The sequence below is a fragment of the Eumetopias jubatus genome, unplaced genomic scaffold, assembly GCF_037043125.1.
Source record: "Eumetopias jubatus isolate StellerSeaLion01/CBP00866 unplaced genomic scaffold, mEumJub1_p1.0 scaffold_4, whole genome shotgun sequence".
Classification (NCBI taxonomy): Eukaryota; Metazoa; Chordata; class Mammalia; order Carnivora; family Otariidae; genus Eumetopias; species Eumetopias jubatus.
The window spans coordinates 104,683,809-104,700,512 of NW_028274810.1; positions in this window are offsets into that span (position 1 = coordinate 104,683,809).

Genomic DNA, 16,704 nt, shown 5'->3' on the forward strand with positions numbered 1-16,704 from the left:
ACATATCCTGCTGTTGATGGGAACAGAGCCCCTCATCCAACCATCAACACCAGATCAAGTTGACATTTGCCACTTGAGTACCAATGTGCATACTTGAAAGCTTGGCATTCCTTCTTCATCACCAATACACATTTATTGCATGGTTACTATGTGCTTGTCTATGTCACCAGTGGGTGAAAGGAGAGAGCAAGGAGCTTCTGAAGAGCTAAGTTTTAAGGAGTTCACTGGGAAATCTGGGGTGTACATATATGCCTGTCTTCACTGGTAACATTTAGCTGAGTGTTAGAAACTTGAGATACAAGTAGACGTCCATATTCTAGACAGTATCTCCCCTGCCCTTCTGCCTCACTGCAGCTCTGCAGGAAAAACAAAATGCAATATATCTGAGGAGGCCAGTGTGAAGACAGAAGCCTCAGACTATTTCTGCAATCCCTACCACAAAGCCGCTGGGCGGTGCTGGAAGCTAGGACAGAGCCCCTTTCAGACATGGTCAAGTTTCCATCCATGACGCCTGCAGCCAAGAAGGAGGTAAGAAGCACCAGACCAGCTTTTCCTAGCATGATGTGCCTCTCCTGCTCCTGGACCACCCAGAACACCTGTCAGAAGTAAAAATTCCCCGGACCCAGCCTAGCCCTTTAGAATCAGGACCTCTGGGCATGAGTCCTATAAACTTGCATTTACGGTTCCCAAATGCATCTTCTGTACAAACGGGTTTGTACAGAATATCTCACTCTGGTGTCTTCCTCTGAGAGTCCACACCTGTGCCAGACACACGTCCTAAAACCACAGACACACCATACCTCTGGGCATCTTCTCTGCCCTCATCTTTCTGCGCATCCCAGAAATCATACTCTGGGAAGGGAGGATCAAGGGGGCCTTGGCCCTCTGCCTCCCTCCAGCTTCTGGAGAGGGTAGCTCCTCTGGGGATGCTCCCTAGCTCTCTGACATACATCACCATGTAATGGCTCATTTAGGGCTGTCACTCCACCTGACAGAGCTCAGATAGGGACAAAGCTTGGTTCATTCACTGCCAGATCGCCAGTGCCCGGGGACATGCCTGGCACCAAGGAGGAGACAGATGAGAGAGGGGTCAGCAGGTGAATGAACAAAAGCCCAACAACCTTACTCTTGCATGATTCACTAGTCTCTGCCCCCAGTCTTCCTTCATGGTAATAATAACAGCATGTCCCCATATCTGCAATGGGCTTTATAGATTATAAAGTGACTCACTGCACTCCACTCCACCACCCCAAATGGCTCAGAGTTCAGCCGGTCAGTGGGAAGCTCAGGGAGCACGCTGTCCTGGAGCTGGCAGAGCTGGTAAGTCACTAATGGTGCTGTGAAGGGGCTGGGCTAACACATACAGCGAGCCTGGAATGAGGCCTGTGCTCAGCAGAACAGTGTGCCACCTTGAACCTCCACAGGAACAGTCTTCAGAAAACCTGCAGGAGGAGACCCTTTCTCCAGCCACAAAGTTCAATTCCCCACCCCCACATCAGCACCCTCCCAACCCCAGGAGCTATCTCCTGAGCTGGACAACAAGGAAACCCCATTCAGCATCAGGGCAGAAGGCAGGGGAGAAGACACAGAAGAATAGGTCCGGTGGCCCCAGAGTTAATACCCAAGCCCACCATGGCCCCCGATGGCCAAGCTGACCACCTGCCATGCTTCTTTGGAAATAAATGCCTCTTGGAGGGGAGGCAGGGGAAGGACACAAGTGCTGACTCCAGGCAGCCTCACTCTGGCCAATGGGCCACGAGCAGAAGTAACCAATTTCCCATGTGAAACCTCCCAGCAAGAAGTAGAGGGCGCCTTGTCCCAGATGGTGAAGCCATAAGTTGGAAGAGCTGCTCCAGCCTGGATCCCTGTGTGACTATGTGGAGCAGAGCCCCTGCTGACCTGCCCGGCCGAGTGCCAGCTGCCGTGGCTGAGCATGGCTTTGCTACAGCAGCCTGGCCTGGCCTTGGTGCAAAAATAAACATGATCCATCCTATGAAATCTCAACCCTGGGCTCACAGCTCTCTAATATTCTCTGTAATCAAATACAGATGCTCAAACCAAGGTGGATCATTTGTCACAGGGAAAAGCACTTGAGTCCTGAACTGAACTAGCCACTTTTTTTTTTTTTCACGAAACAACATTTTTACTTGAAAGAACAGTTAAGAGATAAACTATGGTCACTCAGACATGGGTATTTGGCAGAGGTTTGTTCAGTATATATAGAGTGAGCCTGTCACTCCAAGGGAAACAACTGGCAACGTTTGTTACCAATGATAGAATTGAGGCTTTCAAGCAAGAATTAGAATTTTGGAAGACTGGTCTCCACCCCCACGAGCTTGATAGCTTCCCAGTGCTCAGAGGCTTTTCAGATGAGGCAGGGGGTGATATTAATGAATGTGATTTCTTGAATAATGAGATGTGTTGACATTGGAAGATGTGCAGAACACAGTGAAATGGTATTTTCCAGATGACCAGTGAGCAATGTTACAAAATTACATGTGGGGAACACACCCACTGAAAGAATGGATTTTGATGTCACAGGAAAGAAAAAGTTGTTGATATGGTTTCTGAGTCCATACAGCAACCAGCCTTTAAAGAATTACCACTTGGTGACTTTCATTTCAGCATCAAAGCAGAATATCTACAATTACTTGTAGAGCATCCACAGAATATCTGATAAAAGCTTTTAAAACACCCCTCTATTTTCCAACTACGTACTTGTGTGAGGCTGTATTTTCTTCATATATTTCAAACAAAACAACATATTGCAACAGACTGAACACAGAAGTCGCTCTGAGAATCCAGCTGTCCTCTGTTAAAGCCAAACATTAGAGAGGTTTGTTGAGAGGCGAAACCACGCCATGTTTTTCACTATCAGGGAGGGGGGACACATAATCACCCTTCCCAAACATGGTATTTGTGTCAATGTGTCATTGGGTTTGTTATTGTTATTTTTTAAAAACTAATAAATATATAATTTTTAAATGTCCCCATTTGCAACTTTAATAAAGTAAATATCAGTAGGTATAACCCACAGTCAGAAGCTCTTTGGGAACTTCTATAACTTTCAAGAGGGCAAAGTGCCTCTTGATTAACTTCCCATGCAGGTCCCCATGTCCAGCTCTGAGCAGCCTCAGGTGCCTGAAGGAGGGGACCATGCTTCATCCTGGTGTCTGCACAGGGCCTGGCCCTACAGTCATGACCATGGTGTGTGCCACGTGAGTGGACAAAGAAACAAGAGAATGGGGCTTACCGTCTCCAAGGTCTTCTCTTTGGGTGGGACAGTCAGAGATCTTCACACCACAGCCTCCAGTGAGATCCTTGGTGTGGGAGCTCTTTGGTGTCCCTTCTGAATCCAGGTGGGAGAAGGAAGCACAGCCCTCCAGACCACAGCATTCTGGGTCCCCCAGGGTCTCCTGGAGCTCCGGAGACAGACGACCCAGGGGCCATCTGCCTCCCAAAGCCTTGGCAGCTAAATGAGATTTTACTGAAGCCAATAGGAAATAAGTGTGTGCTTTTTTAAATTACGAAAAACAAGAATATTGTACTAAAAGCTACATTAAAGTGTACATGGCATTTAACTGATCTAGCATCGTCATAGTTCAGTATGATTGACAGAGCAGTAAGCAGCAGATTAAAGGTTTTCCAGCCCGAGCTGCTCCAGGGAAAGTCCTCCTGGGTCCCGGTGGACCGCGGTGCTGGATAGGGCCATCTCCCACCCATGCTGGCACCCAATCCAGCAGCAGGAAAGAAGGATTATTGCCACGAACACAAAGAGGCTGTGCCTTCACATGGCACTCCTAGTTATCTGTCTGATACCTGCTATTTTCCCAAAAGGATTTGGGGGCTCTTTTCACTTTGCTCTTAGCATTTTTCTGTGCATTAACTTCTTTCAGATGTAATTCAAAGGGAACAAGGTAGATACACCCCCATCTTTAACTGGGGCCACAGACATGCTGAGAACATGTGACCTGCTTAAGAAATGGAACAGCCAAAGTTGACCCAGGTCCCCTTCCGGCCCATAGACACCATGGAACCAGGGCTCTTTTCTGGTCTTTCAGGGGTGGTAGGACTGGCCACTTCCTCCTCCTTGACTCTCTTTGCCCTTTCTGAGTGGAAGGTACTGGAGATATATCAGTCAGAGCAGTCCTCACCAGCTGCTGTAATGAACAGTGCCAAACGTCTCTGGCTTAGCAATGAAATGTATCTCTTGGTCACCAGAGCATGGTTTGCAACAGGCAACAGTCCCAGTGGCCCCCTCCATAACAATGTCTCGTGTATTGGGCGCTGGTGTCCTCGGGCTGCCGTGGGACCCTCCCATCCATCCACATCGACATCCCATCAGCAGACTCGGTCACAGGGTCCTGAGCTCACTGCGACGGAGGCTGGGAAACGTCACTCTCCTGCGGAAGGAGCCGCAGGCTCTTCCACAACCCGCACTCCAGTCTCCAATATTCTCTTTGTCCTTTCTCCCACACAGAGGACACCCAAAAGCCACCTCCTGGTCACTGCATGCGGCACGAGCATAGGCTCTCCAGGGAGGCTCGGAGTCTCCTCCAGCAGGTCTGGATGCATCCTGTGAATGAAAGGGGCAGCTGTCAAACCCCTCATGCACACACACCCATAAGTACCCAGGATCCGACCATGGGGCAGGGCCGAATTCACCCCATCAGAGCAGAGGAGCTGGGGAGATGAGCAGCACCGCCCAGCAGGCAAGAATCTTTAAACAGAAATCAGATCACATCTTCCCCCTGTTCAAAACCCTGCAGTGGTTCCTGACATGGTCCCCGTGGACCTCAGTGCTGGATGGGGCCATCTCCATCCCCTAAAGTAAAACCCCAGCCCCGAACCAGGCATGGCAGGCCCTAAACACATGTCTGGCCTCGACACCTACTCACTGCACCTTCTTAGTCCTGAACGGCCACATTCATCTTCCCTTCTTCCCACCTCAGCATTTTTATGCTTGTCATTCCCTCCTCAGGAGCACCCCACCCTACTTGTTCCCACAGCCAGCAACTTCTCACTATGTAGGTCCCCACCCCAATGTCTAATCTTTAGAGGGATGTCTCTGGGAGTCCCCCGCAAAACTGCAGCCTCGTCCCTGAGTTTACACTGGGATATGTATGTGCACACTGCTGATCTTCTGTCCCTTCCACGAAGGAGTGCAGGAACCACATCTATCTGCATCACAGCTCTGCCCCTAGGACACACCTGACACCCAGTAATACTCAGTGAATGTTTGTTGAATGAACACATGAGAAACAAAAGGGGCTTCACCAGACCAGCATTTCTCAATCTGTTGGTCATACTAACATCTTCTGAAAGTAGATTCTTCAAAATGATAAACTATTGTGCATCAAAGGACACACTACCAAGAGAATGAAAAGACAGCCCATAAAATGACAGAAAATATTTGCAAATCATATATCTAATAAGGAATTAATACTCAGCATATACATAAAACCTCCTGTAACTCAACAACAAAAGAGCAAACAACCCAATTCAAAAATGGACAAAGGACACAAATAGACATGTCTCCAAAGAAGACATATTGATGACCAGTAAGTACGTGCAAAGATGCTCAACATCATTAGTCATTAGGGAAATGCAAATCAAGCCACAATGAGAGACCACCTCACACCTGTTAGGATGGCTGCTATCACAAAACAGAAAACAACAGGTGTTGGCGAGGGTGTGGGGGGAAATTGAGACCCTCGTGTGCCGTTGGTGGGGATGCAGACCGGTGCAGCCACTGTGGGAAACAGTATGGAGGCTCCTCGAAAAGTCAGACATAGAATTGCTGTATAATCCAGCAGTTCCACTTCTGAGTATACGCCCAAAACGATCCGAGGTGGGGACTAGAACAGGCATTTGCACACCCATGTTTGTAGCACATTATTCACAACACACAAAAGGTGAGACAACCCTCATTTCCAACAACAAATGGATGGACAAAATGTGGTCTATCCAAACAATGGAATATCATCCAGCCTCAAAAAGCAATGATATTCTGATACCTGGGTGGCTCAGTCAGTTAAGGGTCTGCCTTCAGCTCAGGTCATGATCTCGGGGTCCTGGGACTGAGCCCCATTGTGGAGCTCCCTGCTCAGCGGGGAGCCTGCTTCTCCTTCTCCCTCTGCCCTGCTCCTGCTTGTGCTCTCTCACTCTCTCATATAAATAAATAAAATATTAGGGAAAAAAAGGCAATCATATTCTGACACACAATACAATGTGGGTCAACCGTAAAAAGATGCCAAGTGAACTAAGCCAGCATAAGACAAATCTTGTATGATTCCACTTCTATGAGGCCCCTAGAGTGTATTTAACGCCACAGAACTGTCCACTTGCAAATGATAAAGGTGGTCAATTTTATGTAAGTATATTTTACCTCAGTAAAGAAAGAAAGAGAAAAACAGTTGATCCTTCAGTGAGGTCAGGAAAGTGCTGGTGTTCTTCATAGGAAAACTCTAGGAAACACTGAGGAAGAAAAGTGCTCGGCTGTGTGTTGTCCTGTGTTTCCTGACTCACTCGACTGCAGCACGTGTGAAACTTTTTGCACTCTGCCGATTTCACACAAACAGTCATACTGGGGACACTTTCAACTTTGACAGTCTCCTAAGTGCCAGGCACTGGCAGACCTGGCCTTAGCTCCATGGGTCTCGCAAGTTAGCGAGGGACACGGTGGCCCAGAAAGCCCCTTAGATTCCTGGCACGATGTAAGGACATTATTTTCTTTTTTATGGAGGCTTAATGAGGGGCACACGGGTGGTTCCTGCCACCCAGCATCCCCTGCACCTAAGCAGGGTACCCCAGACTCTCAGAGCCTGCATCTGCAGCCCACGGACCCCCGAACTACAGGGAGGCAAGCAAGGACAGGCACACAATGGTCTCCATTTCTTCCGCCAAAGCCACCTTCACAAGGCTCTTGGCCCAGCCCCTGGTCAGCGGTGGCCCAGCCAGGACCTTCAAGAGCTGCTCGAGGCAGCAGGCACCAGACCTCCAGGGCTCCTCCAAGTTCACAGCAGCTCCCGTGTCTTGGGAACAAGCCGGACACTGACATCTCAGAGCCTGCTTTGATGGTGCAGGTAAGGGGCCCAAAGAGAGGCTGCCCCCTCCTCCTGCACATCCCAGCAGCTGCTGGAAGTGCTGATCCAGCCCACACGGCCAGCTGGTGCCAGCGCCCAGGGCTCAGATGGCGTCGTGGCCACACCGGAGGCAGCAGCAGGCTACCTCCGGCTTCCCTTTCTGTGTGCCCCTTCCCAGGCAGAGAATCCGAAGGCATAGCCACACTGTGCCATAGCCTGGAAACTTCTTGGCTCAGAGGGAGCAGGTGGAGGTCCTTGGACAGGGCGGGTTTCTCCAGGGCCCAGGAAAGGCTGCAAAAAACCAGCTTGGGCTGCTCCAGGCTGACCCCACACCACCCTTCTCCCACCTTGCAGAAGGGCAACCCTTCTGGAAATCTGATTCTTCAGCATCCTTGCTTTGACCAGAGATATCTGATGCTTTCCCTTAGAATGAAGATGATTCCAACAGTATTTGGCTTTAAAGAGGCCTCTGAAGACTGAACGAAGCCACCCATGCTTGGCACGTACTAGGCATTTTATCCATGTGTATTATCAAGATCCATGAGGTCAGACTGTGTGCCCATTTTGTGGATTGCATGAAGACGGCCTTTTGTGAACGTTTGCTAAGTGGAATTCATGGGTCTATTTCTCCTGAGAATTTAAGCAAACCGAGACCCAGGCTGTGACCGCTTAGCTTTTCCATGATACTGTACCTTTCCTCCACTCTAGACTTCATTATCTGCAGCTGAGACTTGGGTCGCTCCTTCCCCATCACTGCAGATAAACTGATATTTCCTCCCAATAGATGGACCGCTTGTCGTGAAGGAGACCCAGAAATCGTAGGGTACACTCATCCTGCACTTACCGGCTGATTTTGCCTGCTGCCTCACAAGAGCACCGCGACTTGGGGGTAAGAGAGCAGCTGGGGTCGCTGCCCACATTTTACAGATGATGAATCTGGGTCTCGGGTAGTTTAAGTGATCTGCCCGTGGACACCCAGCTCATTAGGGAGAGTGGAGCGGGGTTGTGAAGCCGACTCCTTTCGCCTGGGTCTCTTCCGTGCAGCGCTCTCAAAACACACTTCCACCTGGGAAACGGATTCAAAGTTGTCCGAGTCACTGTCCGTGCGAGAAGCTGGAGTTGCCTTCCAAATACTTCTGAGGGAAGTCACCTGCTCTGGGAAAAATAATAATTGATGGCGTCTAACTCAAAATGTGTGCTGGGCTGGATATGCCTCCCACGAGGGATGCCAAGAGCTGCTCAAAATGTTGGTGTTTCTCCAAATCAGGAACTGTAGCCAGCTGCTCTGCCTGGCTCACACTCTGCTCATTTCCACTTTTCCAGCTCATTCCACACTCCCGAGTCGTCACAAGTGCAAGTGTAAAGCAGCACTGAGATTCGTCTCCACGAGCTAACAGCCTTGTTAATGTCCCTGCACAGCACGGTCACTGCTCTAATTTACCTCTCTGCCTTTGCCGAAGCTCAAAGAAAGCTCAGTGGCTGCCTCGGAGTTCACTAAGGAGCATCATGATGTTTTAGTCTCAGACCCCTCTGTCTGTCCAAACAGATTAGCTTCCTGGGAACGCTGGCTCGCACCCCACGGAGAAATGGAAAGCTGACCGCTTGTGAGGCTCACGGGTCTGGACACCTCCTCAATTAAAAGTTGGAGACAGGTCCTCCCGTGCTCAGTCACCCGTCAGCCCCACCTCACACCCTCCCACCTGCAGCAAGGAGTGGTCCCTGAAAGACACCTCAGTGTAGGGTCCCCTCCAGTGCCACGCACCCCCGAAATGTATTCATTTGTACTCCACAGCCGAAGGGCACTAATCTGGGCCATAAAAGCTCAGAGTGTGGTTCTCTGATGAGGGCCTCTTTGATTGGAGAATTAGTCATTGATCTTCCCTGAGACATTTCAGAGACGAGCCTTCAATAAGATGATCCAAACTCATTCTGGCATGATGAGGACTTAGCCAGCAGGCTGCCGCCCTTCTCGGTGGAAAGAAGAGTTTCATCCCTCACTCACCTGAGCCACCTGGAGCCCCACATGCTCAGTCTCAGATTAAAGGGTGGGAGAGATGAGAGAGAAGCCCCAAAAGGAAGTTTCTGACTCCAGTCCCCACGTGCTGGTCTCAGGGTCACATTAAGTGGCAGGTTACCTGCCTCAACCCCTGTTTCTTGCCCCCTGTACTGAGTTGAACAGTGTCCCCCCCAATTCACATCCACCCTTAACTTCAGAATGTGTCAACCTTTGAGGTTGGATGACGGTGGGTGTCCTCAGAGGACAAGGGAGGGCTGGACACAGATGCACGGATCACGCAGAACGGAGGCGAGGTGGCGGTCTACTAGCCAAAGATCTACTTGGCTAGTAGATCTACTAGCCAAGGATCACCTGTGGCCACCAAGAAGGAGCTGGGGGAGGCCTGGGATGGACTCCCCTCTGCCCCGCAGCGTCCGGAAGAAACCGGCCCTGCCCACAGCTGGATCTCAGACTTCTGGACTCCAGGACTGGGAGAGAGTAATCTATTGTTTTCTGTCCCCCAGTCTGTGCTGCTCTGTTCCGGCAGCCCCAGAGACCTAACAGCCCCCAGACCTCCACGACTCTCCTGCACCCCTGAGCACAGCCAAGCAGGACCCCAAGCTAAGCAGCTGCTGAACTCACAGGCCTCTGTTTCTGCTTTGCTTCTCTCCAGGGCAGGAGAGGGGCTTGCATTTCTTTGTTCCTTAAGACCAAGGCTTTGGAGTCTATTCAGAAGTGAGCTCCAGGACCCCTTTGGGACTCACCCCAGCAGGCAGGGTCCCTCAGCTCAGCACCTCAAGCTGCCTGTCCCGCCCCTTATTTTCCCACATCTGTCCTTCCTAGTAGACAGAGAGCTCCCAGGACAGGGAACAAAGCCGGGCAAGGGGACACTGGTATGATTCCCACCAGCCCTCCACGGCTGCTTCCTGTGGAATCGGAGCACGGAAATGCTTCTTACAGTTCACCCTGAGAGCCGCAACGTGGAGATCAAGGGCAGACGCCAGGGGAACGGCCCTGATTTGCAAGGCCCAGAAGCATCCTGACAAGCAGGCACAGAGGGAGGCGTTTCTCTTAAAACCCCTGGCTCAGCGGCAGCTCCACTCTGGTCAGGTAAAGCAAGCTTCCAAGGCCTGGTCCTTCCACTTCATTAGCTGTCCCCCCCCCAAGGCTGGGGCTTAATTTGACAGTTTTGATCAGCAATTTCAAGACCATCTGGAGACCGAGACACTGGAAACTCCCGCCAGCTCTTGAAATAACTCAGCCTGGCTCTGCTCACCAGTGAGCAGCCGGCCCCAGAGCCTCCATATCCAGGATGCCGGGTGGGGCTCGCAGAATGAGCCAGGTTTAGATGTAGCCAGTGTCAGCCTCCCTCATGCAGAATGGGGGTGGGGGTCCAGACCCTGCCCAGGGCTGTCCAGCTCCCCTGACCACCTTCCTCGGAGGCAGAATCCCCAGCACCCTGAGAAGTCACTGGTCTCCAGCTGACCTCTGTGCTTGCCCCTGAGCAGAGCTCCGTCCTGGGAGGGAGGCCCCGCCACCAGCCCTCCCCTGCCCTCATCCAGACCAAAACCCCTGCACCCCACCCTAGCCTCTCGGGGTGGTGACCATTCTATTGGGTGCACACACCCTCCTAAAATGTAAATGGATAACAAAGATGGAACAGGGATTCCCATTCAGGGCATTCATCCAAGAAGTGAGCCATGGGGTATTTGAGTCTGTGGACGGGAGGGTCTTTCCATACCCTAAAAATCACACCATCTGCTTATTCACATACAATGGTCAGAACAGCTTCGGAGTCAGACAGACCTGAGTTCAAGCCCTGGTGTCCCACTCACCTCCTCGGCTGCCTCCACTATGAGTGGGGATTCTGGGACCTTACTCACAGTGTTGTATTTTAGAAAGTATTGAGTACTATTGTCTGTGCTTTCTAAACCTAAGAGCACTCCACAGATGAGAGAAGTATTTTTATTCGTTGACCAAATCTTTATGGAGTGTCCATCAGCTGTACCAGGCATGACTTGGCCCCTGTCCATTACCACGGTCCAAATAAAGACCCTCTGCGTGGTTCTTCTCACTGGGAGTCAAAGGGGTGGCTTCCCAAGGCAATCCTGGAGGCACAGAGTGGGAAGGTGAACTCTCTTTGGATTTCAATCACCCCAGAGCTAACCTGCCCTGAAAGTTGGGAAGAATAGTGGAGCCGCAGAGAGGTGACAGTCAGGAGAGAGGACGTAGGTGGACACAGTCACAGCTCAGGATCCTAAACAAACCAGGGACGCTGGCGTGCCTCACATCCGGAATGCCTGTGGAGATCCCGGTGGAAACTCCTTGGGAATCACAGGCAAGCCCAGCCTGTAGCAGGCACTTTGCAAAACAGGCTGTCCCTGTCCCCCTACATCTTGCAGCAGAAGCTTCTCTGAATAATTCAGAGGCATTAGTTAAATCATGTCTCACATGCCTAAATCCATGTGACTCTCTAATCAAATTATAGTGAATCGATGCTGTTAAGCTCTTATTAGCAGTAATAGTATTTTAAAATAACAGAATTTTTTCATGGTATGTGATGGAGTCTTTAAGTAATTTTGTCCTATCGGCTTCCAGCTAGCATCTGTGGTTCCCCCTAGCCATTAATTTTGCTGAAAATTAATGTAATAGTCAGCTTCTGTTGTAGTAACAAACAGTCCCACTATCTCAGGGTCTTACACCAAATGTGGTTTTCTTCTTCATTTTCCATAAGGGCTATTTACTAACTAGGTTCTGCTGGGCTCTGCTGGGCTCTGCTGGGCTCTGCTGGATTCTGCTGGGCTCTGCTGGGTTCTGCTGGGTTCTGTTGGCTCTGCTAGATTCTTCTGGGCTCTGCCAGCTTCTGCCGGGCTCTGCTGGGCTCTGCTGGGTTCTTCCGGGTTCTGCCAGGTTCTGCTGGGCTCTGCCAGGCTCTGCCGGGTTCTGCCAGGCTCTGCCTGGCTCTGCCAGGTTCTGCTGGGCTCTGCTGAGTTCTGCTGTATTCTGCTGGGCTCTTCTGGGTTCTACTGGACTCTTCTGGGCTCTGATGGGTTCTGCTAGGTTCTGCTGGACTATTCTGGGTTCTGTTGGGTTCTGCTGGGCTCTGACAGAATTTGCTGAGTTCTTCTGGGTTCTGCTTGGTTCTTCTGGGCTCTGCTGGGTTCTTTGGGCTCTACTGTGCTCAACTGGGTTCTGTTGCATTTTGCTGGGCTCTACTGGGCTCTACTTGGCTCTTCTGGTTCTTCTGGGCTCTGCTGGGTTCTACTGGATTCTTCTGGACTCTGCTGGGCTCTGCTGGGTTCTACTGAATTCTTCTGGACTCTGCTGGGCTCTGCTGGGTTCTACTGAATTCTTCTGGACTCTGCTGGGCTCTGCTGGGTTCTGCTTGATTCTGCTGGGTTCTGCCAGGCTCTGCTGGGTTCTTCTGGGTTCTGCTAGGTTCTTCTACACTCTGCTGGGCTTCCCTGGGTTCTTCTGGGTTCTTCTTGGTTCTGCTGGGTTCTGCTGGGCTCTTCTGGGTTCTTCTAAGTTCTGCTAGGTTCTACTGAGCTCTGCTGGGTTCTTCTGGGCTTTGCTGAGTTCTTCTGGGATCCTCTGGGTTCTGAACTCTGCTGGATTCTACTGGGTTCTGCTGGGCTCTGCTGGGTTCTCCTGGACTCTGCTGGATTCTAATGGAATTTGCTGGGTTCTTCTGGACTCTACTGGACTCTGCTGGGTTCTTCTGAGTTCTGCTAGGTTCTACTGGACTCTGCTGGGTTCTTCTGAGCTCTGTTGGGTTTTCCTGGGCTCTGTTGGATTCTAACAGAATCCTCTGGGTTCTTCTGGGTTCTGCTGGGTTCTTCTGGACTCTGCGGGGTTCTGCTGGGCTCTGCGGGGCTACACATGTGTTTTTTTTCTAGGACTCAGGCTCAAGGAGTATCCAAAACCTGGAACCTGATGTTCTCATGGTGAAGGGCAGGAGTAAGGGCAGCAGAGCCAAATCACGTGTGCACATTTAAAGCTTCTGTCTGGCGTTGGGTTGGGGGAGGGGCTATATCACATCCACTCACTTTCCTTTGGCCAGAGCAAATTGCATGGCCACACCCAAGGTCAAAATGCAGCAAGACAGGGCACTTTGCCTGCATGGCAAGGAATAGGAGGTATCATAGGCTTAATTGTGCCCCCAAAACTCGTACGTTTTCAGTAATAACCCTAAGAACCTCAAAATGTGATCTAATTTGGAAATAGGGTCATCACAGGTGTAATTAGCTGGTCAAGATGAGGTCATACTGGAGTAGGCCACCAATGTGACTGGTGTCGTTATGAAAACAGGGAATTTGGGCACAGGCATACATGTACAGAGAAACCTTTACACTTCATTTTTAAACAATGTAAAGATGAAGGCAGAGATAGGATGATATACGTATAAACGAAGGAATGCCAAAGATTACCAGCAAATCACCAGAACCTAACAGAGAGGCCTAGAACAGAGTCTCCGTCAGAGTCCTCAGAAGGAGCCAACATTGCTTAAACTTTGATCTTGGGCTTCTGGCCACTAGAACTGTGAGAGAATGAATTTCTGTTGTCTATGCCACCCAGTCTGTGGTGCTTTGTTATGGCTGCCCAAGAACACTAACTCATTCCCAAGAAAAAACAAGTAATTGTGAGAAAATAATGCAATGGACCACAGTTGAGTAGCCAGGAGAAAGTGTGAGATGGCAGAAGACCTCCCTTCTATGTCATCGGTGCTGGGCTTGCTGAAATGCCATGCAAGCCCAGAGGAATTGACTTTTCTCACATTCTTGCCTCCTAAGAGTTTAAGTCTGTGTGGCGCTACCTGGTTGTGATCGTCTAACAGTGAGCTTTGGGAACAGAAGCTATATTTCCAATCTAGTGTTATTACTGACAGGTAGTGACTCCAGCTTTTTGATATAGCAGTTTTGATATGACAATTCCACTGGGGATGTTTCTGGACCTCTGCTATGAAGGTGTTATATCCCAAGGATTCCCTGAGAACATCCAAGAGGCAAAGGGTCCCAGAGGAACAAGGGGACTTTGAAGTCACAGAAATCTACATCCAAGCCAAGCTCTGAGGGTAAAGTGGAATAAACACACTCCTCCCTGCCTCTCCCACTGTGTGTAGCTATACACATTGCACAGAGTACGTGGGACAGCTCTGTGAGGTCTCTGAAACACAAACATCAGGCAAATGGAGGGAGACCAGAGTTCAAAGTACCCATGAACCCGTGATGAGTTTCTCATTTTGTCTTCCTCTGGTATCTTCCAGTCTAGACCCAATCCAGCCCAGGATTGAGCACGGACAAGAACGGAAGCTCCAGGAGAAGCTCTCCAGCTCTGTTTTGAGGAGTGGATCTCTAACACTCAGAGAGAGTAAAGGAAATGTCCCATTTTTTTTCCTTCTTCCATTCTTATACCCCAAACTCCAAGTATTCCCAATGTGGCAACACCAACAGCAGCATCAGGGAGAACCCAAAAGAGCCTAAAATCCTTCAGGAGAATCTTTTTCTCCAGTTAGCAAAGCCACGGTCTTAAAAGAGTGGAGTAGATCCCACTCCCTTTCTTTGTCCTCCCACAATTGAGCCCAAGCAAAATTTGTCATAGGAAGTACATGCCAGGGCAGGATAAATAAAGCCCTAAATTTATGGCCACAGAAACATAAAGGGGAGCCCCCAGAGAATCAGAAAGAATCAGGGATACTTCAGAGAGGGAGAAACTTGGGAAACTTCTGGAATTTTTCCCAAACCATGTGTATGTGGATCCAGTCCTAACCCATGTGAAAAAAAAGACACTGAGAATGAGCTAAGAGATAGACTACCTCCTAGGTCCCAGGCTGGCCACTGAGTGGCAGAAAGGAAGGACAGATCCAAATATCAATGCAAGGACTTTAAAAATGAAACTTCATTTCAACCCCCACAACCCTTAGTGGGCTGGCCATAACTTGTGGCCTGAACATAAATAAGTTGATGGTCTGTCAAATCAACAAAAATATCAGCAGTCTACACAGGATTTAATTAAGACACAGAGATCCATAGCATAATATTCAAAATGTTCAGAATGCAATCCAAAACTACTCAGCATACAAAAAAGCCAGAAAATCTCAACACTGGTGAAAAAAGACAAAACAGACACTAATGCCAAGGTGATACAGATATTGGAATTATTTGACAGAATTTAAAGCATCTACTGTAAAAAGTCTCCAAGAAGCAAGGGGACACTCTTGAAACTGATGGAAAGATAAGTTGTTTCAGCAAAGAAATAGAAGATACAAACTGAAAAATACAATCACTATAATTTTTAATAAGCCATTGAATGGGCTTTATAGCAGAATGATGATGGCAGAGGAAAGAGTCAATGAACATATAGATATCTCAATAGAAAGTATCCAATCTGAACAGAAGAGAAACAGAAAAATTGAAAGACATTAACAAGAACTGTGGAATCTGTGGAGCATTCCCAAACCAAGCTCTGACCCTTTACAAGCTGAGTGTCCTTGGAAAGGTTTCGAACTACAGTTTCCTCACCCCTAAGTAGAGATGACCTTTGTCTTCCCACTGGGTGTCAACATATATCATCTCAGTAAATCCTCAGGACAACCACCTGATACAAGCATAGGCAACAACACCTTCATTTTACATATAAGAAAACCGAGGATGTACAGAGCCTAGAAGCTTTATTCAACCTAGTGATAACGATGGGCTTTTAACTTGACAGACCAACACCAGAGCCCATATCCTTACTCTTGACAGCTATCCTGCTTCCTTCAATGAACAGCTGTGCTCATGATTATGGAGGGATGGATGGATGGATGGATGGATGGATGGATGGATGGATGATGCAGTTTGGCAAAATGGGACAGGGGATTCATGGAAAATTTAGAATCCTGAGATTGGTCCATCTCACCACACACTAATAGCACGACCCAGAGCAAGTTACCTCCCCCACCTCAGCTAAGCTTCCTCATCTATAAAATTAAAAGTTAGATTATATTATCTGTAGTGCCATTGTCAACTCTGACAGTTAAGGATTTCAGTCATCTTCCTCCAGTGACATCCAACTATTGCCTGAATACACCTTAGGGTCACTCTCGCCATTCACTAGAGGGCATGTGCTGTCCTGGGTGCTGAAGGGCAGAGTTGCAGGCCATGAGAGCTGGCGATTTTTCTGAGCAATGTCTTTCCCTGGGGCTTCCTCCAACCTTTCTGTGTGAGTTCCACTGAATGCTGACTCTGTTTATGAGCGTATTTCATGCTGGAGGGAGCCGTTCAGGTTAATCCATTTTCTCTCCCAGGCTCCTGCCTCTTGACAGTATGTTTAAGACTTCTCGGCCCAGCCCTGAAAAAGTTCCCTCCCAGGCAGTTTGTGTCTGCAACCATCGCCCTTCCTGCCTCTACCCAGGGGCAATTCTCACAGTTCTCTTCCTCCCAGTTCCTCTGTCCTTTGAAGACTTACCTGTGGGGCTATAACAGGCCCCAGCCTGCCAGTCTGAGGGGCCTTGGATTTGCGACAGAAGAAACCTATCTAGAGGCCAAAAAAAAAAAAAGCAAGCAGGGGTTCTGTAGATCCAGTTGTAAATTCAAGGGTGCAGCATCTAGTTTCCCACAGCACAAGATTTCTGAGATTCCT